The sequence below is a fragment of the Mauremys mutica genome, chromosome 22, assembly GCF_020497125.1.
Source record: "Mauremys mutica isolate MM-2020 ecotype Southern chromosome 22, ASM2049712v1, whole genome shotgun sequence".
In the NCBI taxonomy this organism is placed as follows: Eukaryota; Metazoa; Chordata; order Testudines; family Geoemydidae; genus Mauremys; species Mauremys mutica.
The window spans coordinates 4838530-4859995 of record NC_059093.1 but is presented as its reverse complement, the minus strand read 5'-3'; the positions used below and the strand labels follow the sequence as shown (position 1 = coordinate 4859995).

Genomic DNA, 21466 nt, shown 5'->3' with positions numbered 1-21466 from the left:
CCCTGTGTAGAGGGGCAAAAAACAATTGGCTTAAGTCAGATTTAAATGCTGCTGGGGCCTTGTGCTGATCCTCTCCACAGAAGTGAATGTCACCCCATGTGAATAAACACTGTCCCTGTTGGACTGCTAAGGTTTTGTTTTAAAGTTTAAAAAAAAAAAAAAAGCTCTATGCAGATTTTCTGGAATCCAAATGCAAAGAAGTAAGAAATGTCTGTCAATTAGTTATTAGGGTTGACATTGCAGTGGCTCCTAGCCTGGGACCTCATTGTGCCAGGTGCTATGTCAAAGCGTAAAAGACAGTCCCTGCTCCCAAGAGCTTACAGTCTAAATCAGAGGTGCCCAACCTAGGGCCCACAGGTCATACACGGCCCGCCAGAGTATTTCATAGGGCCCGCGGCCTGCTTCAACACAGACTAATGGCTGAGTCATTAGTGCTTTGTCATCATGTTTACATCATTTTAGTTTAGTTGCGTTTACTGGTTTTCTCCATTTTCTATAATTCTGATGCACGTTTTATGCACTGTTTTCTTTATTTGTTTTTAAATAGACAATACTGTACATAGAGTGTTTATTTCTAAATACATATGAAACAGAATCTGTTTGGCCCACACAAGGGTGTGCTTGGGTTTATGTGGCCCTCCTGTGTAATAAGGTTGGGCACCGCTGGTCTGAATGGACAAAACATCAGATCAACATTAGAGTGATGAACAGGACTCAGGTGTCCTGTCATCCCATTCAAGTCTCCATGAACTGTGCTGTCTCTGCAGTTAGCACTGGTAGTGAGTTGAGTATTTCACAAACAATGATTTATGAACACTTTTAAACTCACCCTGTTTGGTTCACTTGAGGTCATATTTGTGTGTATTTAGATCCTTGCCTGGCATTTTTGAAAATGTCCACATATCCTGAATGCTCTACTATTTATAGCACAAAATATTTGTCATGACAGCTCACTAGTCTGTATTTGTTCTCCTTTTCTAAAACTTCCACTCATCCTATCAGGGAGCAGAAACAGTGCCACATGACCCGTCACAAGATGGATAGCGAATGCTGAGTGTCTGAAGCAAACAGTTGTAAACAAACCCTAGGCTGAAAACTATTAATCAAACACCTTCATCACATAATCATCAAAATGGTTTTACAAATATAGGATCGGTTCAGGGATGATTTGATAACCACCAAAAAAGCTACATTAATCAGGTCTGAGCCAAAGCCCAGAGCTTGGAGATTCCACTGACTTCCGTGGGCATTGCATCAGACCGTGTTTCTCCATCCACTTCCAGCAGTGGAAATCAGGAGTTACTCCAGTTGCCTCAGTACAGTTACATTGGTGTAAACCCACTGTCGGTGAGAGAGCGGCTCAGTAGGGCTCAGACAATAGCATGACCTAGCGGATAGAGGCCTAGACTGAGAGCCAGGAGCGAGGAGGGCGAATCCTGACTATGACCTAGGGACAAGTCAATTTGTCCCTTTTTGTTTCCTTTGTCTGTCAGGTCTATTTAGAGTGTAAGCTCTTAAAGGCACAGACTGTCTCATGCTGTGTGTTACAATGGGGCCCTGCTCTCCAGTAGGGGCTACCATAATGAATATTATTTATAACTAATAGTTGGGACTGGCTCTAGTTAAGGGAATAATACATATTTCATATCCATTTTATTCCAAAAACTCATTAACAGAGCTCTATATATTCATGACTGTTTCCATCCCATTATGTTTGGGAGCGTATAATCTTTCAGATTTAAATGCCATAAAGACCCAGTAATGTTTTTAATTATTGAATGCTGGGTATGAGTAATTGGGGAAATAAGGCAGAAATGAACCACTGATGCCCTGACCATGCGATCTTCATTGGCTGTTTTATTCATTGTCCTCATAAATGAGGAATAAACGTGGCCCGTTTTGTTATTTGCTGAGGGTGACTCCAGCATAGAAGCCCAAACCTAAGCACGGGGGACATTGGTGAACTGCTAAGCTCCAAGCAGGAGACCTTTATGGTCCTTCAGAGAGTAGATTAAAGCAGTGTGGTAAGCACGTGTTTCTCTTCATACACCTTACTACATTCCTGGCTCCCTGCATTTTCCCGTTGGAGTTCACAGTCCTGACAAATAAACGTAATGAGGCAGTTCCTAGGATTTGTGTGTTGGGTTTTTTTGCAGTGAAATGCATCTGTTGATAGCCACAGGAACTGTCTCATGATCTTCTAACTTTACGTAAAGCTATTTAACGCTGTAAAATTAGTGGTGGGTTTCCTGTCTTGAGTGCAACGCTTCCTTGGTCTGGAAAATGTTAAAACAAAGGGTTACAATAGGAGGGCAAAAAAGTTTTTGACAAAAGTTTAGACAATGAGCCAGATTCCTGGTTTGGTGTAAATCTGCCTAGCTCCATGGACTCCACTGGGCTATTCAGCCCTTGGTGTCTTTGCTGAGACTTCCAGTAATGGGGTCAGTTGTGGATACTTATCCCACTAGTAACTGGAGTGAGTCTCCATACAATATCATATGTAGCACCAAACTGACACAAGATGGGAGCAACTTGGAACTAGCTGACCTAAAGGTTAAAGTCTTTATATGCAATTAACCAAACAGTTGCACAGTTTCCCATGTATCCTGTTCAGCTGCCATGGTTCACAGGCTCCAGACTGATTTGTGTGAGCACATCAGTTATACTCCTCTATATTTGTTTTGGCCCCAGGCGCTTTCCATATATATATTTGTTCTGATGAAGCTTGGGACATCTGTCCAATGTCACGTCCATTGCAGAGATGGATATCCTAAAAGCTACTAAAGCTACCACTCTTACATTGAATGAAGGTAACAAGGACAGGATTGGAGCTTGGCAATGTCCATTGATTGTGCTGTGGGTAACATTCAATAGTTTTGTTTGAATCAATGAAACAATTGGAGAATAACATTCTTCTTAGCATCTGTATGTGTAGATTCTTAATTGACAGTGGGAAGAGCTGCCTGCAGATATGTAAACAATATCTCCTGGATACAAAGAATAAGGAATTCACAGATAAATGAAAGCCCGACATGTGCAAATGCTCTTTCACCCCTCATGATTACTCATCCATGTGGCATGGGCTGCATTTTCCACAACTGATATCTCTTGCAAGTGGAAATGGACAGTGTTGAAGTCTAAAAAATGTTTTGCTTTTTCCTGCAGAAAATGTTTATAGAAACCAAAAATCTTCAGCAGAAAAATTTTGACTTTTTAGTAACCGGTTGGAAACCAGAAAACTAGTTATTCCAGGGATGAAAACTGAAAAATGTCACCTCAAAGCTGCCAAAGAACAAAAAGTTTGGCTGAAATTTTCTGGGGGTAGGGACTGTGGGGGTTTGTTTTCTAATGAAATATGACTTTTTTTTGAGGGAAGCAGAAACTTTCCTTGAAACTTTTCATGTAGCTAAAAGCCAGTTTTCCATGGGAAAAAATGTTTTGACAGAAAATTTCAAACAGCCTGAGTAGTTACAACACTTCATGAACAACATTATGATCAAGAGTTTCAAAACTGCCTTTGGAAATAACAACAGAGACTCCTCTAACATCCCAGATGTGCCCCATAGGGATGTTTCCGTCTTTGACAAGGACAGTCAAATCCTCTTAATTGGCACATATCCTGCTGGAAACAGACATGCCAAATGAACAATCATTGCGACTCTCAGGGGGCTGCTTTACACTCAGCAATTTAAAACAATTTGTGAACTTGGAGAAATATAAAGGATAGACTACGAAGCAACATTATAAAGAACATGACAGTGAAGTGAAGAAAAGTTCATTTAGGAGCCAGACAGAGCTGGGAAAATACCTGATGTGAATGAAACCTACAAAGCTTGGGCCAGATCCTCATTTTGTTTAAATGGGCCTATATTTATTGAAGCCAGCGCAACTACACTGATTTACACTTGCTGAGGATCTGGCCCCACATCTCTAAGGGCTTAATCCAACATTCAGTGAAGCCAATGGGAATATTTCCATTAAATAACTTTATCTTTGCCGGTTACACCAATCCCCATGCTAGCATTACCACAACAGATAGTTAAAGTAGTATTTTAAATTATTTTGTGAGCATTCGGATCGCGGACAGTGTTTTTACTCCAAGTCTTCACAGCAGCCAGGATAATGGGTACTTAATAGTTGACTGGTGCTACCTCTGTGCAACAGCAAATAAATACTGCTCCTTTAATAAATTATTTGCATTGCAATAGGGCCTAGGCAGTCTTGGACCAGGACCCCATGGTGCTAGGTGCTTTACAAATATAGAACAAAATAATAATTTTAATACTACTAATGGTTCATAGTCTGCAGAACTCTTCCTTAACGTGGGGATTTTGGTGTTGACTTTTTGATTTCTCTAATTAAAAAGCTTTAATTATTCCTATCAATAAGTAATTCAGAAACTGTAAATAAGGCACTTACACGTTCATCTGGTGTCATTGTGAGCTGAAGAAGTATTTCTGTAGAGTTGCAAACACATTTTGAAAGCTCTCTTAACCCCAGGTAGAATACAAATGATTCAGCTGGATGCTTGTGTCGTAGGAAAAAAGTGGCTTTTGCTGTTTAACAGCATGTGGCTGGTTTTAAATCGGGGACAGGAATGGTGCCCTTACCACTATTTCTTTAAATTTAACCATAATTTGAGTAATTTACATAGGCCAACATTTTCAAGCATGGATGTCTAAAATTAGGGTCCTAACTCCACATTTAGGCACCCAAATAAAAGTGGCCCATTTCAGAATGGCGTAGGACATCTGTAGCTCCCACTAATAGCAATGAGATTTGTGAGAACTCATTACTCCTCAAAATTGGGTCACTTTTATTTGGGCCCCTGAATAAGGAATGAGGGATCCAGGTCTGAGAATGTCAGAAAATAAAGTGGTCAGGCACTAATCTAGGACATGGGACACCTAGTTTCAGTTCCCTGCTCCACTACAGGTTTTCTGTGTCTCCTTGGGTAAGTTCCTTATCCTCTCTGTGCCTCAGTTTCCTATCTTTACAATAGGAATAACAGTACTTCACCATAAGTACCTTTAAAGACTTGAGGTGCTCAGATACTGCAGTAATAAAGGCCAGATAAGTTCCCAAGATGAATAGAATCTTAAATTGATAAATTCTGATTCTCATAAGGAATCCCAAGTATTTTTGGGGTGAATAATCAATGCACAATGGTAATTTAGTTGGTGTAATATATGAGTCAGTAAATGTGACTTGAGTGATTCTAGATCTCAGTTCTAGCATTCAAGGGAATGTGAACACATTCACACTACTTAGTTGTTAGTTAAGAATTCCATTTTGTAAACCTGACGGATGCACTTCAACCTCTCTGTATAATTTATTTTAATTACACATCCATGGTATTAGCACTTAGTCTCTTGAAATATGCAGTAAAATAAAGTACACATCTTTCAATTTTCAAATGTTGGAAATATTTTTTTTAATCTGTAAAGCGGCAGTATTTGCCATTGTGAGACTGAGATTTGGGATAAATGAAGCCATACACAACAGATAAGGAGCTATGAATCAAAATTAATATTGGTTACAAAGCACGGACACTCACAATGAATTTCACTTATTCTGCTAGTTTGGGACTGCATCTTGATAAGCTGTCATGAAACAGTTTTACACAGATTCAGCATGTTCATTTAAAGCCACTGGGACCTTAAAATGTGACTCAATTCATGATTACTCTGGACTACCTATAGGGCTTAACATTGTGTCTTATTATTGACTGGCGTTGTTGCCGCTTACATCTATATTTTTTTTTGTCCAAATGCTGCATAACACACAAAGCTGCATTTACATTTTCTGAATGGACTAATCATGTCTCTCTGCTTTGATAAAGAACATGCTGCCACCCACATACCCACATGGAAAGCATCGGAGAAGAGTAAACCAGAAATAAACCCATTCCAGGGGGATGGAGAGAAAAATACCCACAAAGATAATTGGGAGGTATGTACAAGCAGATAAGTAACAGATCACTCAGGCACATCTTCAAAGAAATAATGAAGCTAAAAATATGCACATGAGGGACAGCAAGAGAAAACATGACTTATGTGGAACAATTGAAAGAGGAGTTAATACTTATTAGCAACCATTTTAGACAGAATATTGGTTGGTTTTGTAACAGCGTAAGGAGTGACGCCTTTGATGAGACTTAAACAGTTGCCTTCCCCTTTAGAATCTAGTTAGCGACATGCTGGAGAGTCAAATTAATCAAGCTCATTTGTGTGTTACTGAAGAATTAGCCAGAACAACTGTGGATGCTAAAAGCTTTTCCATGTAAGTTTCAGTGCAGGGGAGAATCAGATCCCAGTCAAATCTCTCCAATGCAGACCCTAATTCTCCAAACTCTGTCTTGAATTTGTTTAGAGTCCAATCTACTGCATCCCCTCCCTGTCTTCTTAAACTTGTTTAAATGTCTGTTGCACAAAAAGTGAGAATCAGATATCATTTGCAGATTTTGCAACAGTGTTAATAAGAAATCAATGCACAGGGACTGAAATTCACCCCTGTTCAGAGGGGTGAATACAAGGTCAATGCACATTCCACATCTCCCTATAGGCTAGTGCCCAGAGAACTACTCCTGCATTTGATGTTATGTGCATGCTTAAATGCTTTGCTATATCAGGGCCCAAGTAAGCAATGTTCATCCACTAAGTTTAAAATAACAAGGTAGCTCAGGTGAAGAGATGGGTCAGAGAGAAGGGTAGATTTAGCATTAGCATGTGCAGGATAAAGCAAGAACGTGCTTTGGTAGCTATGCTGTACCAGGAAGCAAGGAGATCAGGCTTCCATGTGTTAGTCTCTCTTTCTGCAAAGCTTGTAAATAGGCTCCTATGTAGCTTCATAATATTCTAGTCTCTCTTCTGGGTATTTTTTTTATCTTTTTCCATAACTGGATGTTCTCTGTGTTGCGGAACCAACTATTTCAAGTTGGCAACAGTAAAGAGTTTCCTATTAACACTTTTGGATGCCAGTGGTAGAGACTGAGGAAGCTTAGACATAAATCAATCCATATCTGGGTGTATCTAGGTCCTCCACCCAAAGGACCATCTGGGTTGTTATCTGAAATAGACTGTTAGCTGTCCAATAGGATTAAAGATTTTCCTTCCAATAGCATGAGGTTTCATGGTATGACCACCACACGTGACTAAAATGTTGAAGAATCAAAATTGAGGCATCCAAGACAATAACTGCTTCTGAGAGTAAGGTGTTGGTTCCTTCTTAAATGGAAAGAGATTGAAAGATACGACACTCCAAGCTGCCTCTGAAATCAGAATATTACAAACTCTTTAAAGGCAAGTTTGAGGTTTCATATTTAAAATTGAGTAGGGTGGTGAGTCCCTTAGCTTCTTTCATAGGAAGGTGAAAGTTAAAGAGGAAAGAACATGCTACACCTCCCTATTATGTCTGCTTTATTAGAGAAAATGGAGGGTTTGATTTTCTGTTGCGCTACACCCTATTTCATCATTTACACCTATGCAAACTGAATGTAAAAAGCTGATCTGGTAGCATTTCACACCAATGGGTGATTGCCATTTTAATTACACCTCTGCCCCGATATAACACTGTCCTCGGGAGCCAAAAAATCTTACCGTGTTATAGGTGAAACCGCATTATATCAAACTTTATTTGATCCACCGGAGCACACAGCCCCACCCCCCTGGAGCGCTGCTTTACTACGTTATAGCCAAATTCGTGTTATATCGGGTCGTGTTATATCGGGGTAGAGGTGTATTTCCTTAATAAAACCTGTTAGTACAGACTAGAGTTTATACCTGTGATTGTGGTCACTGTCTTTGGTCTTTGTGTGGTCCCAGAGCCTCCCAATTTGAGAAAAGCACTGGAGGTGGTTTTTCACCCTGTTGAGCTTGAAACTGTAATAACAGGAGCTGAATCCCCACTGTGGTTTAACACAGAACTGGCAATTAAATTTAAAAAGAGGCTACACTTGGTTCAGGTGCAAATGGCTGGACAAGGTGCAGGGCAGTGGAGAATAAGACCACTAATGACTAAACTGACTCTGTTGGAATGGGGGAGTAGTAGGGAGGGCATATTTAGCTTGTAATTGCTCAATAGTCATAATTTGGACCCTAACAAATTAACGGTCCATTTTGGTCAATTTCACAGTCATAGGATTTTTAAAATAGTAAATTTCATGATTTTGGTATAAAGGAGTTGGGCGGGGGGGGAGTCGTAGGGTTATTGTGTATGTCGGGGGGTACTTATTTCTGCGCTGCTGCTGGCGGTGGCGCTGCCTTCAGAGCTGGGCAGCTGGAGAGTGGCGGCTGCTGGCCGGGGCCCCAGCTCTGAAGGCAAAGCCACCGCCAGCAGAGGCTCAGAGGTAAGGATGGTATGGTATGGTATTGCCACCATTACAGCTGGGCCCTCACTCAGCAGCGGCCACTCTCTGGCGCTGGTCTGCCCTGTGAAATCTGTAGGGTATGTAGTGGAAAAATCGTTAGGGCCTAAACTTTGATTGACTCGGCCCTGAACTTTGGGTCAGACCTGAACATTAGTCAAGTTATCTGGCGGTTTTTTGGAGAAAGGGGATTTTTGAAGGCAGGGTGAAGGAAAAGTACAAAAGCAGAACTATCTATAATCACAAAGCTTATGATTCATAAGTGCCCACTGTTAGTTTTAGGGGAAGCTTGCCACCGCAAAGGGCAACAACAAATAACAGGAAAGCTGGCTGTGCTGTTTTTTCCCTTTTATGGAAGATGTATTCTAATTATGGCAATAATGTTAACCAGGAACTATGTATTACTAATTGTGGTTTTTTGCTATATAAGTTACTACAAAATCTGTATTTGGGGGAACTGCCAGTTCACTGGCACCCCCGGGCATGCTCAAAAATAAAGGGGCCTCGGGCGATTCTGATCCAAACACAACATGTGGTTATTTTTCCACGACAGGTAAAAGCACACAAAAGACCAGATTTCATGGGGGGGAGACCAGATTTCACAGTCCATGGTGCATTTTTCATGGCTGTGAATTTGGTAGAGTCCCAGTCATGATTCTTGTGCTAACTCTCCGTGACAATGACCACTGAAGCCAACTGTCAAATGAATTAGGGTTGTGTGATGTTACAGCAAAGATGGAAAGGCTTTGTTTAATTATTCTACCTGCTTCCTTCCTAGTGTATGAAGACTGAAGAGGAGGTAAGCGACGGTGCCTTTGTGAGATCGCTGGGTCTATGTGGAAGTTCATCTTTGCTCTAATGAGTTACTGGAGATACTGGGCCCAATTCTATGCTGCTGTAACTCCATTCACTTCAATGGGCTCACTCCTGATTCACACTGGTGTAAAGGAGAGAAGTTTCAAGACTTTTGGACCTCCAGAAGCCACCTGTGTTGACAAATCACTGATTCCAAGAAACACCTTGGAAAGAAGACTTGGAAATCTTGCTGCCTCTGCTCATAAAAGGGGAGCAATTCTAGAATTGCTTAGGGTTAGATTGTGGCTTTTGGCAAAGCCCTGCACAAAGTTGCATTACTGTAGGAGCAGCCCTGGGAGGCATTGACTGTGGCAACCCTCTCAGCCTCAGCTCCTCTCCTGCATTTTCCTTGGTCCCAGCCAGGCACCAGTTGTTCACCACTGGTCTATAGCAGCAGAAGATTACGATCTTCCTCTGTGTGGACTTGGCTACACCGGCCAGTGACCAAAAGGCAGGAGTCAAGGCTCCACCCATCCCCTGCCCACTTGTCCCACCCAGGGGACAGTAAGCAGAAGAGGAACCTGGCAAATTCATATGTGCCTGGACCTGGGTATCCCATGTAAGGGTATAACGGGGCCAAAGATCCTTATACCCTCTGACTGCTCTCCTGCACAGGCATCTAGGCCATGTCCCACAATCCTGCCTTTAGTGTCACTTACAAGATAAGCGTTAAAGGTTAATATGAATAAAATGTGAGCTGTTGGCTTCAGTGTATATCTTGACACCCTCCCCCCTATAAATGGTACTGAATATTAACCCAGACTCTCTCTGATTTTGTGGTGGTGCGTGTGAATCTGGCTGAAGCCTGAAGAAGAATCATCTGCTTTTTAGAAGATAGCAGTGGTGTAAAAAATTCTAACAGCATACAAGGTCTTAAAACAACAGCTGAACACATAAAAGCTGCTGGGTATAAAGCCCCTGTGTTCTTTGTTTAAGTGGTAACATGTTATCCTCATTATGGAACAATAGCTAAGATATTGTAGTAATCCTTATGGTGATAAAGGGGTCACACACATTATTTTGAGATACTTCATAGAACAGTGTGGCATGTCATGCTGAAGCCATGTTGTGCATATACACACAGTGCATGTGGGCATAAAGATGGTCTGACATTTCAGACCATCTTCAGGCATATCATGCAAATGGGTATCATGGCATGCTATATACCGTGTATGTATATATGTATGTGTGTGTGTGTATGTATATGTATGTATATATATATATGTGTGTGTGTGTGTGTGTGTGTGTGTGTGTATATATATATATATATATATATATATATATATATATATAGGGCATTTAGTGTGACATGTCATGGAATCTTGTGATACATCACACAGGAAACTTAGATGGTTTAACCCAGCTATGAGTAGAAAGGGAGATCTATATGGATCATATAAAGAGATATTGACTCAGATGAGATGGATTCTGCCAAAACGTAGACCAGTGTAATTCCAGTGACTTTAACAGAGTTATTCTGCCTGATTTTCACCAGTGTAATTGATTGGAGAATTAAAAACTCTCTGTAGCTCATATATGCCTTTCACTATATGCACAGTGCATGTGAGGGAGATTCACTTAGTTCATAAATGAACACAGGAATAATTTAAGAAAATTTTGCTTTAAGGTGAACATTTTTTTATTAGGATGCTTTAAGGTGAACATTTTTGCTTTAAGGTGAACATTTTTTTATTAGGATGCAGGCAAGGTGAAGAATGGAGATTCAATGATAACAGAATTTCTAAAGACATGGAAATGAAGCAGACAGAATGGAAATAAACTAATCAGATTTGGTTAATGCTACTCAAACTGCTTATAGCACTTTCCTCTTTTAGGGAAAGAGCGGTAGCTCCAATAGGTAGCCAACTCAGTTTGAATTGCTAGGAGCAACCCATAAAGATTTACTTTGGAAAGAATCAAAATCCTAGTATAAGCCTGTGCATTGTTAAGATCATTGTGTGATTAAGGAATCACACTTACATCAAATGTGTAGATGCTAAAAACATATTCAACGGCTTCTGCAGTGAACTACACATGTAACCTGTGTGGGCAAGGGATAGTATCATTTCTTAGTTGGTTATTTGTAAATGACTTAAAACTTTATTTGCATGGACAGCAGAGCATGATCCATGTCCTAACATACTGTTTGTACTTTTGCTCTCTATCTTACATCTTGACTACCCTGACTGAGATTTAATTTTAGTGTACAAGGGTCACCTATGTATAAGCCATTTACACACAGCAACTTGGACAAAAATGCTCTGTCAGGAATGTGGCAGATAGGGCCCAATCCAACTGTCAAGATTCCCATTGACTTCAGTGGGAGTCAGATGAAGCCCATAGCTGAGTGGCAGAGACATAAGTATCAATTTAACAGTGAAGATTTGTTCATTCCCCACAAGTCCACAACAACTACTGGCAATGTTTAAAGGAAATAGCCCTAAAGCTGTGTTTTCCAACCTCATTCAGAAAAAGGTGAAGATGACAAATTCCCGTCCATCATTAAAAAAGATTATTCATCATAAAGATCTGCCTCATTTATTGTGCTGAGAAATAAATAAGGGATGATGTAGCTCTGACTTGAGGTAAAATACTAAGTGGCATAACGGGGGGAAAAAACATTTTTCCTTAAAGACCTTGATTTTTATCCTTGGGATATGACAGCAGCAATACGCTGGATTCCTTGATTTGAGTACATCCAGGGGAACGGAGTAAACCCTAGGTGTGTTCTCCTCTGTCTAAACATTTTAATTGGGAGTTTGCCCTGTTGGTTTGTTTCCTGTGTATGTGTGTGAGAGAGATATTAAGCATTACACTTCTAATGAGAACAGTGTGTTCCTTTGGCAACAATAAATGCATCTTACTGTGGTTTATCTATAGAGTTGGTTGAAATGGGGGTGGGGGGAATCATGAAAAATTAGGTTTTTGTGGGGGATGGGGGTTGATTCAAATTGTAGAAGAGAATTTTCACTGCAGTTTTGAAATTTGGAGAAATAAAATAAAAGCCCAATCCACACCGTAGCTCCCTCTGTCCATCTCCTCCCCATGGCATCTGTAGCATCCATATTATTTGAGGAGGAAATAAAAGAAGTCTTACCTTCAAGCCATACGACTCACTGGAGCAGAGAGCTGGCAACACTTCTTGTCCTGTATATCCACAACAGCACCGCTCTTCGCCGTGGCTTCTCCCACCCTTTTCAGAGCTTTCCACCAGACTTCCCCATTGTCATTGGCACTTTCCCTGAACGCACCGGAGTATAGCCCCAACAAACCAGGAATCGCTGGTGGGAAACGTGCTGTTATTGCCCAGCGAAACTGAGCCAGCAATCGCCAGAGCTTCACGCTGTGGGGTGTGTAAGGGATCTGACTTCGGAGCAAAAGAATTTTTCTGCAGCTCGGTCGCTGTCCAGGGCTCAGTGAAGCGCTGTGCAGAGGCTGAAGCGAGGTGGTAATTTCCAACAGCCGGGACGTGGAGTAGCTGTGGAATAAAGCAGTCCTTTGTCTCTCCCCCGCACGCACACACGCTAAAAGGCCTGCGAGGGATTTGGGTCAGCTCCTGCTCCCCTGCTCCAGGACCTGCTACATAGTCTCTCTTGCACTTTTCCTGGGTTTCGCGGCTAGGAGCAAAGTTTCCCCCCTTGGAGCTCGGTCCCACACGCGCCGGCTTCCTCTGCGTGCGATCCCCGGGGCAGCCCTTCTTCCAGCCGGGGCCGCGGCTGCGGGAGCCGGGGCAGCCTGAGCTGCGGGGGGCGGCTCGTTCCGAGCCCGGGGGCCAAAGGGGCAGCGAGCGGCGGCAGCGCCCCGGGGTCCGCGGGCTCGGAGGCTCCCCCCGGCTGGGCTGGGCTGAACTTCCCAAGCCCTCGGCCGGGGCCGGGGCCGGGGGCGGGGGTGGCCTGGCCGGGCAGCGGGGCGGGGTTGCGCTGAGCCGGCAGCGACCGGCGGCGGATTCAGCACTGAGCGCTGGACAGCTCCGCGGCGAGCCGGGGCGGGAGGCGGAGCCGAGCTCGGGGCTCGCCCTAGCCCCCGGCCGCCAGGCAGCGCGCTGGAGCCGGGCAGCGCACGCCCCTGTGGCTGGAGCTCGCCCCCAGAGACAGCGGCCCAGTGGCCGGGCCAAAGGCACGCCCAGCCCGTGCCAGTGCCGAGCGCCCCTCGGCCCAGGGAAGGGAGCCAGTCAGTGCCCCCTTGGCCTGGCGAGAGCCCGGGGCAGCATGGCAAGGCCTGGGCACAAGCTAGCGTCCCCCCGCTCCCCAGCAGGCCGGGAAAGGCAGGAGTGCAGGAGCCCACTGGCTGCCGGTGGCGGCTGCTTGGCTTTGCTCGCCATGGCTGGGCGCAGGGGACGGGCCTAGGTGACCTGGTGAGGTCCCTTGCACGCCTGTGCTAGTGAGCGCACCACCGTGACCCCACTGCCAGGCAGAGCCGCCACGGGCCCTGGAGGAGCGGGTGTCACTCCCGCTGCTGCAGCCCCACTGGGTTAGGGGCTCAAGTTTGGGCAGCATGTGAGCTTCAGTCTCATCCCCTCTCCTAGGCCCTCCACCCGAGCTCCACCTTAAAGCACCGCTTGACTAGAGCCACGGGTTTTTGTGTATGGAGAGGAGCCAGGTTAGGGGCAAAAACGGAGTTACACCGTGAGCTCACATTGCAGTGGGGACAAGCCCCAGGTGTGTCTCTGTGTGTGAAAGGAACAGGCCAGCAAGGAGAAGGCAGGAAGCAGCTGTGAGCATGGCCCTGGGTTGAACCGCGGGGCAGAGCTTCTTTTGAGCAAAGTGCTTCCTGAAAAGGCCCAGGCGCATTTCTAAACAAGGACAGAGTCTCCTGTCGTTTGTTTCGACTGTGATCACAGAAACAGCACTATGTTAGTTTGCACCAAAGAAATACCTGACTCCGCTCATCAATTTTTCCTACTAACAGGGAAAAAAAAAACTAGTTAGGCCCTGATTACTGGCTAATTTCTTGGGTGAAGAGGAAGAACAATACTCATGGAGATTGACAGATAGATCCTTTTATCCTATGAATATTAAGGGGAATTATTGCCGATGATCCAGAGACTTTTCCTCTTGATGCTCTGTTAAAATGCAAAGACCGGGGGATAAAAGTGCTGCCAGGATACCCTTTTGTTGCAATACTTTTCAAAGACTAAAGGGTCTTGCTTTTGAAGATATTGCCCACCTCTTTGATGAGGCTTTTAAAAAGTATTTATTCAGCTTTGGGTAAAGTGGCCAGCCAAAGAGAGGATTTAGATCTTGCCTGAGGCACAGACTGCATTAAACTGAACTCTTTTGTTTTTATGCCTTTGGTTAAAATATTGTCCCTTTGTGCATTTTATACTAAAATAATTATACATTGTATGCAATGCAGAGGTAGCCAAATTTATAACAGAGCCTTCCACACCTTCAGCATAAAACTCAGAAACACTTACATGAGTTGCCTTTTCTTAGGAAAATTTTGCTAGTCAATGCCCATTAAAGGAGGCTTTATATATTGTAATTTCAGTATGTCTAAAGCAATCTGATTTCTGCTTGAACAAGGTCAAACCTTGTTATATTTTTATTCAAAGTTTTACCACCCTTTTGCCCTCCCTCAAAATAAAGGTATTTAATTCCCAGATGAACAGCACTTAGAACAAGATTATTTATTTGAATCTTTATGCTTCTCATAAGGCCAAGAAATATTTTGTCCTTTTGTAGCCTCTTCTGCTTTACAACAATCTCACAAATATGTGGTAGATCTGCTCATTTCAGAGCAAAGCAACCACACTCAGTTCCAGAAAAACAATCACTTGGTAATTCACAACTGGAGGGAGCACAGTGTATGGACAAACTCCCAGGGTAGCATTGATTATTTATTATGTGCCAAGGCGTTGCATGTGAATCAATATAGTCAGGTTGATTTACAGGCTTTAATAAGGCAATGGGGGTATATTTTAGCTGCCTCTAATGGTCTTATTTATGTTTGCTGTCATTACGTCTTTCACTCTTATTAAAGAAAACTTTTATTTTGTCCAGTGGAAAGGCATAAATTAAAACAATGGTTGACCCCATGAAAGACTTAGGGTTGGCTTCCATGTACCCTTGTCTGTGCTGATACTACACGCTATCTTCTCCAAACTAGCAATATATAGATCCTCACCTGGTGTAAACTGTAAGCCAAATGATATCAGCTGGGGAGCTGTACTATAGAGTTGATAGTGAGATTCGTTAGTCTTGAGCTAGCTATGAGGCATTTCAGTATACACCCCGCAGATGGGGGTGAATTATTTGTAAACCCCCTGTAATGGGTGTACCTAACCCACACTGGGCTAGAGGGGGTTAACCCCATGCTATGGGCTGAGGAAGCCACACACCCTCACCCCTGCAGGGCATGCTCCAGCTGGAACCACAGTATAAGAGGGAGCAGCTCAGCTCAGTCTGGGCTGACCACCAACGAGAGCAGATGTGGGCTGCTGAGGGATTGCTGGAGACACCGGACGTTGATGCCAGCCAGGTTGGTGCCTCTACTGAACCCCTGCCAACCATCAAGGCCAACAGAGGCTAGGCAGCAATTGCTGAGGGAGCTCCTGCATTTGAAGATGGGGTATGGGGTGACCCAGAATGGGACGGTAGCAATGGGTGACTGAGACTGAGCAGCATGTTAGTGGTTCCCTAGGGCCTTGGTTAAGGACCCAGTGAAGAAGAGTGAGTGCAGGCCCCCTACCCCATCTGCCCTGATGCAGACACTGCTGGCAGGCAAGGAGATGAATTGGGCTGCCGAAGGTCATTACATAGACTCTGGCCACTGGGCCTTACTGTCCGGAACCCCAGAATAGCCCTATTGACTCTGGCCATACTGCCCTGAGAAGAAGGACTGCTACTTAGACTCTGACTGCTAGACCTTCCTTCCCTGGAGCCCAGGCCTGTCTTAGTGACTGGGGCTGCAATGCCATACTGCCCTAAAGGGCTGATAGGGTGTACCTACCCCACAATGCCCCCCCCATAAGTACTGAGTGAATTTCACCCCTTTTATGAGGTTTGTCCACCAGTAAACCCCAATTTTCTTCAATCCATTTGTGGTTTGCCATTACTCATTGAACGGTTTGTCTGACTAACTCTTTGTCTACAGACTGTTCATTAGCATTTCACTGCAAGTACTCAGTGCTGCAGCAATGTTGTTGGTTAATTTTGTGTGCACACACACATGCACAAATAAAATTCCCAAACAAAATACTCCACTGCACACACTTCTCCCTCTTCCTGGGGAATGGATGACACAATAAACACCTGACTGGTGCAATTGTTGCTAGTCCCATTGCTTAAGGTACGGCTGGAAGGTGTTCAAATACTAAGATGATGAGCATGGTATCAGAATAGAACAGAACTCTCACGGGGTACGAGGGGAGTGTAGGGGCCTCGGCAGCTCACAGGAGGCACTCAGCAGCTTGCAAGAGGAGCCGATCCGCAGGCCCTTGAAGTGGTGCTGCCCCAGGGAAGGGTGCTGCACTAGTGTGGGGAAGAGTTGATGGCAGCACCTTCACCACCTCTCAAAAGTCCCGCACCACTTAACCCAGCAACCTCTCTCTCTACCCCAGACCCCAGCAGCCCATGTCCCAGTCCAGATTCAACAACCCCCCTGCTGCCCCACTACCTCCCCTCACCCTGAGCCAGGAACAGCCTCCTAAGCAACATCCCACCAGCTCCCACTAGTAAATTAATCATAGAATGTGAACAGGGAAAGGTCAAGCAAATCCGTTCAGAAATATGAATGGATTCTGGGGGAAGGGTGGTGGGTTTTTTGGAGCATATGCCCAGCTCTGATTCACTGTAATTATTGCAGGGCCGGTTGGCTGGAAGTTGTGAAGCCTTTATTAAAAATAAATACAATAGCACATTAGAATTCATCACGTAAGATGCTTTCCTTTGGTGTGGAGCTAGATCTGGTTTCAGGGTGGATAAACTCAGGAAGAAAGCGGATTATTCATCAGGTAGCCTGCATGAAGTCAGTGAACTTGATTGCCCTGCATATATTCTGGCAGAAATGGTATAATTACCAGACTCCTACTAATATCTCACTTCTGTTTCAGAGGAAAGACAGAGAGATTTTGTCATTGTCAGCAGTGGAGGCTCTGCCCGCTGACTTGCTATGTGGCACTGGGTGAGTTATGTAAAACACGGGCTAATAGTACCTACCGTCTCACAAGGGTGTTGTGTATCTATATTACTTACCATCTGATCTGGTCAACGTAGGTCCAGTCTGACCTGCAGCGTCCACCTGCTTAAACAATTAAAATCTTCAATGAGCAGAAGTGCCTGAAAACACGTTCCTATTTAATGTATTGACTTGGACTACATGGCTCCAGCCTGCCCTGTGTGGCATTAGTTAGAAGAGTGACACAACCAAACAAACATTGAATAAACCAGCAGAAATTCAGAACACAACCACATGAGACATGAGCAGCAGCTACAAGGATCAATCGAGAACTGATTTGATATTTGACTAGAGAGACCCAAGGAGCTAAAGCTCGAGCTGCTTTAATTCTTGCTGTGTAATGGGCTCCATCCCTCAGCTATGTAAAAAACAAATAGCCAGCACCACTCAAAGGCTGAGGAAACTTTTGCAGCTACCAGATTAAGGGAAGCAGCAGGTCTTGGGGTAGTGTATTGAAGAGATTCTCATATACTGCATTAGGGGGTCAGTCCTGAAGACAAAACTTCCACTGTCTAAATAAGGACTTATAGATTGATTGGACCCACATATTTCAAGGGCTTTGGGGTGAGAAGTACCAGCTATCATCAGTACTGAGAAGAGAAATATAGAAACACTGGGCCAGAATCTGAGGCGGAATAAATCAGTTTTGCTCCATTGACACCAGCTGAGGTTCTAGCTCATTATGAAAACACATTAGTCTTTTGCCAGGGAATGTCCTGTTCTTCTGGCTGAACTAAGCTCCCTACAAAGCTGAGCTGATCTACATTTTTTTGTCAAAAGAATTTTTTGAATGAAAAAAGGCTTTCTTGTGGAAAATTTCCATTTAGGTTGAAATTTTCCTTTTTTTTTTTTTCAATTGAGAAACCAGAATAAATCATTGATTAAAAACCTTTGGGTTTTGGTAGAAAGTTTCTGTTTTTGAAAAGTTAAAACTTTTACCAAAAATGGACATTTTTTGCCCAAACTGGTTTTGAGAACTGAAAAATTCTCCTGAGCATCTAAGTCACTTTTGAAAACAGGACTTAGGCTTCCAAGTCACTGAGATGCTTTTGATAATGTTGCCCTCGCTCTAATACAAAGCTCACTCATTGCCTCTCTGGTACTGAACTCCCTTTAGCGCTTAAGCAGCTGCAATCCTGTGTGGCCATTGGAACTGTTCAGCAAACTGTGAGAGGCTGGAAACGTTTTCTTCAGTCACACACACCTGATGCTTAGGAAGGACTAGCATTGGGCAAAGATCCTTAGCATCATTTCTGTGTGTTGTTTGCACTTGGGTCATGTCTGTTTTGTTCCATTTATTTCTAGATGAATAAATAAAGCCTAGAAGACTAACCATGTTGCAGATGATGGAGAGAGGTTCCCAGAGGAATAAGAGACCAAGCAGGAGAACAAAAGTTTTGTGTACTGAAGATGGCAGGAAGATCCCTGTTCACTGGGCTTCCCCAATTTCTATGTTTAGCCTTTGCTATTTGCACTGATTTGGCTGTAAATGCAGATGAGTTCATGTCAACAGCAGAGCCAGGATGCTCTGGGGCAGTTTAATCTCAGACCTACTTAGCTTAACAAACCAGATGGAACCCCGTAATGGGGAGAATGCAGCAACACACCATGTCCCACGATGGTAAAGAGAATGACCTTTCATTAGAGAAACAGACCGGGACGAGACATTACGGCAACCAGTTTAAGTGCTACTAATAGAGGGTAATTTATTTAGGTCTTCAAATCTCACACCTAAATTAACCCCAGTTGGCAATAATTGATGCCTTTGCTGGCAAACTCAGCATGAGCCAAGGACTGAATGGGCCATGGAGACTGAACTTCCCAATTCACGAGCGCATAGTCCATCCAGGTCAGGTTTGAAGCCTATTTCATGCAAGAACGTTGGTTTGGGAAAGTTGTGCTGCTGTTCCAAGGATAATAATGTTACACCCCCCACCCCCTTTTTTTTTACCTGAGTTGTTAGTCGAAGTTCTGGGCCTTGTGGGTTGTTTCTGTTTGGAGGAGAAATTGATGTAGGCAGGAGTCTGATGCAACCCTATTTATTTACAAAGAATGTACAAAATCCTGTTTTCCTGAACACAATGAAACAACAGGATATGGTTTCTTTGCCCACGGCTGCAAGCCTCTTTCAGCCAGCACTCTGCTCCAAAGCACACTCTCTCTGTTTTTTCTCAGGGGCACACTCCCAGTGCTTCTGGGGAAGGTCTGGTGCTTCCTCACTGCCTTCTCGCTAAGCTTTTCTCACCTTTCTGCTGTTTTTCTCAGAGACACCCAGACAAACTGTCCCAATGTCCTAGCCCCTGCGTTTTCTGTATCAGTCCCCAGGGAAACCCTTTGGATCAGCTTCTACACAAGCCTTGCCAAGTGCTCGTGTTTTGGATGTTGCGCCTATTGTTTCAACTACCAGGTTACATATAGGAGCTTAATGGCTTCTTACAACTATCTTAAATGAAGGACAGTGGTTCCTGCCCCTCAGTTGCAAAGAGGGTTGGGTTAAACCATAACAATAAACAGAGGGCTTCAGTCTGCAGGACATGCAGAATTCGTAACAACCAAGAAAAGGTGGTAGAGTGAAGAATGCAAAATCCATGACTGAGCACTATGCTACCTGCAGAGCTATCAAGCAAGGTCCTTTGATGGAATGTCACTGCTATTGCATATGGCCCCATGGCAGGGAGGATACTTTCAATGGCAGGACACACTGGTGCCACATTTTCTTTTCAGGACTGAGCACACTTCAGAGAGAGGTCTGAGCACAGTACAGGGAGCCAAGAACGCCTGACCATTAATCCCAGCTCTGGCACTGATTCATCTGGTGGCCTTAATCAAGTCATTTATGCCAAAAGTTTCTCGGTGCCCATCTTGAGATGACAAATGATTAAAAAATGGGAGGTGCAGATATTCAGCACCTTAGAGTAGCAGGCCCCCATTATCTCAAATTTGAAACACCCTGAGTCAGTAGCTACTTGGCTAAGACTGATTTTAATCTTTCTGCCATGGTTTCCCATTCTGTAACATGAGGGTAACAATGCTAACACACCTAGTTTAATGCACAGGGCTCTTTGAAGACTAGTGAATTAGATAATATCTGTAAAGGGTTTGAACATGAAAAAGCACTACACAACTGCTATTGTTACTCTTATAATCATTCATTATTACTCATAGCTGCCTTCAGTTTTTCAAAAGTCCATCCGCTCAAAGCCCCAGGGACCTGTGGCTGGGGACTGCTACCAGAACATATTCAAACAGAAACAAAAATGGTCGCAAATAGCTGTTTAAGAGACATTTGCTTTAGTTCTCTGGTTCCCAGGTAGGAAACAGAGTTTCAATAAGAGTTTGTCAATGAAAGAGAGGTTGAAATACATATATCGATTACGCCTGACTGGGAGAGGAGTGGTGACAAATGCAGGGATCCTCACAGCCCTGGGCAGATCTCACCCCATCTGTGAAGGTGCAGCCTCCTTAGCTCATCACACATTAGACAGGAGCAGGGGAGGCGATGCACACTGCCTACAGGCATGCCAGCAGCTGCAGCTAGATACATCCCCCTGCCGCACACAAGCCCTCAAGTGGGTAGAAAAAACAAACCTTACCACACGCAGACAATGAGACTGCAGTTTATTAAGCTGGGGCTGAGAACCCTGCCACAGAGCCGCATGGGCAGCAGGGAGAAGAATTTTACAGCAAATGGATCTGTTCCAAAACACTTGATGATAGCTAGCGAGGTTAAGAACAATAGAAAAGGCATTTTCAGGGTGAGGTATTGTGCTCTGCAGTGGGTCAGTGCTGCCTAAGAGGCCAGGAATTGGTCCAGAAAAGAGCACACAGTGACTCTTAAATCAAAGAGACAGCAAAATCCATCAAATCCTTGACCAGACTGAGTTTTCTCAGCACATTATGGCTTGAGTCAGGGTTAGCAAGAGTTGCCCTTATAGCTTCTCCTGCAAATGAGTCCCAGCCTGACATACCACTGGGGAAAGGGACATTACTCGCCAATATACCATGATATGGAGGTGCAGATTCAGCCCAGAAAGGGGCAAGGAGCCTTTCCAGGGAGGATGCCTGCTT

General features: G+C 43.9%; 1 protein-coding gene and 2 long non-coding RNA genes across 5 annotated transcripts in view; 2 read left to right on the top strand and 1 right to left on the bottom strand.

The window, feature by feature from the left end:
* Nucleotides 1-9945, top strand: part of LOC123354853 — a 103493-nt gene extending 93548 nt beyond the window's left edge. For all 3 annotated transcript variants that reach the window (XR_006574926.1, XR_006574925.1, XR_006574924.1), the window contains exons 2-3: nt 5843-5952; nt 9144-9945. This is a non-coding gene — a long non-coding RNA (uncharacterized LOC123354853). The remainder of the gene's footprint in view (nt 1-5842; nt 5953-9143) is intronic.
* Nucleotides 1-12428, bottom strand: part of DRD2 (dopamine receptor D2) — a 64648-nt gene extending 52220 nt beyond the window's left edge. Inside the window, exon 1 of the mRNA XM_044997206.1 lies at nt 12318-12428. The gene's annotated coding sequence lies outside the window, so the exon portion shown is untranslated. The remainder of the gene's footprint in view (nt 1-12317) is intronic.
* A 3208-nt stretch (nt 12429-15636) lies between these two features.
* On the top strand, nt 15637-19325 carry LOC123354946. Its single transcript, XR_006574976.1, has 3 exons — nt 15637-15700; nt 17274-17344; nt 18704-19325. It is a non-coding gene; the product is annotated as an uncharacterized LOC123354946 (long non-coding RNA).
* Nucleotides 19326-21466: the final 2141 nt, after the last annotated feature.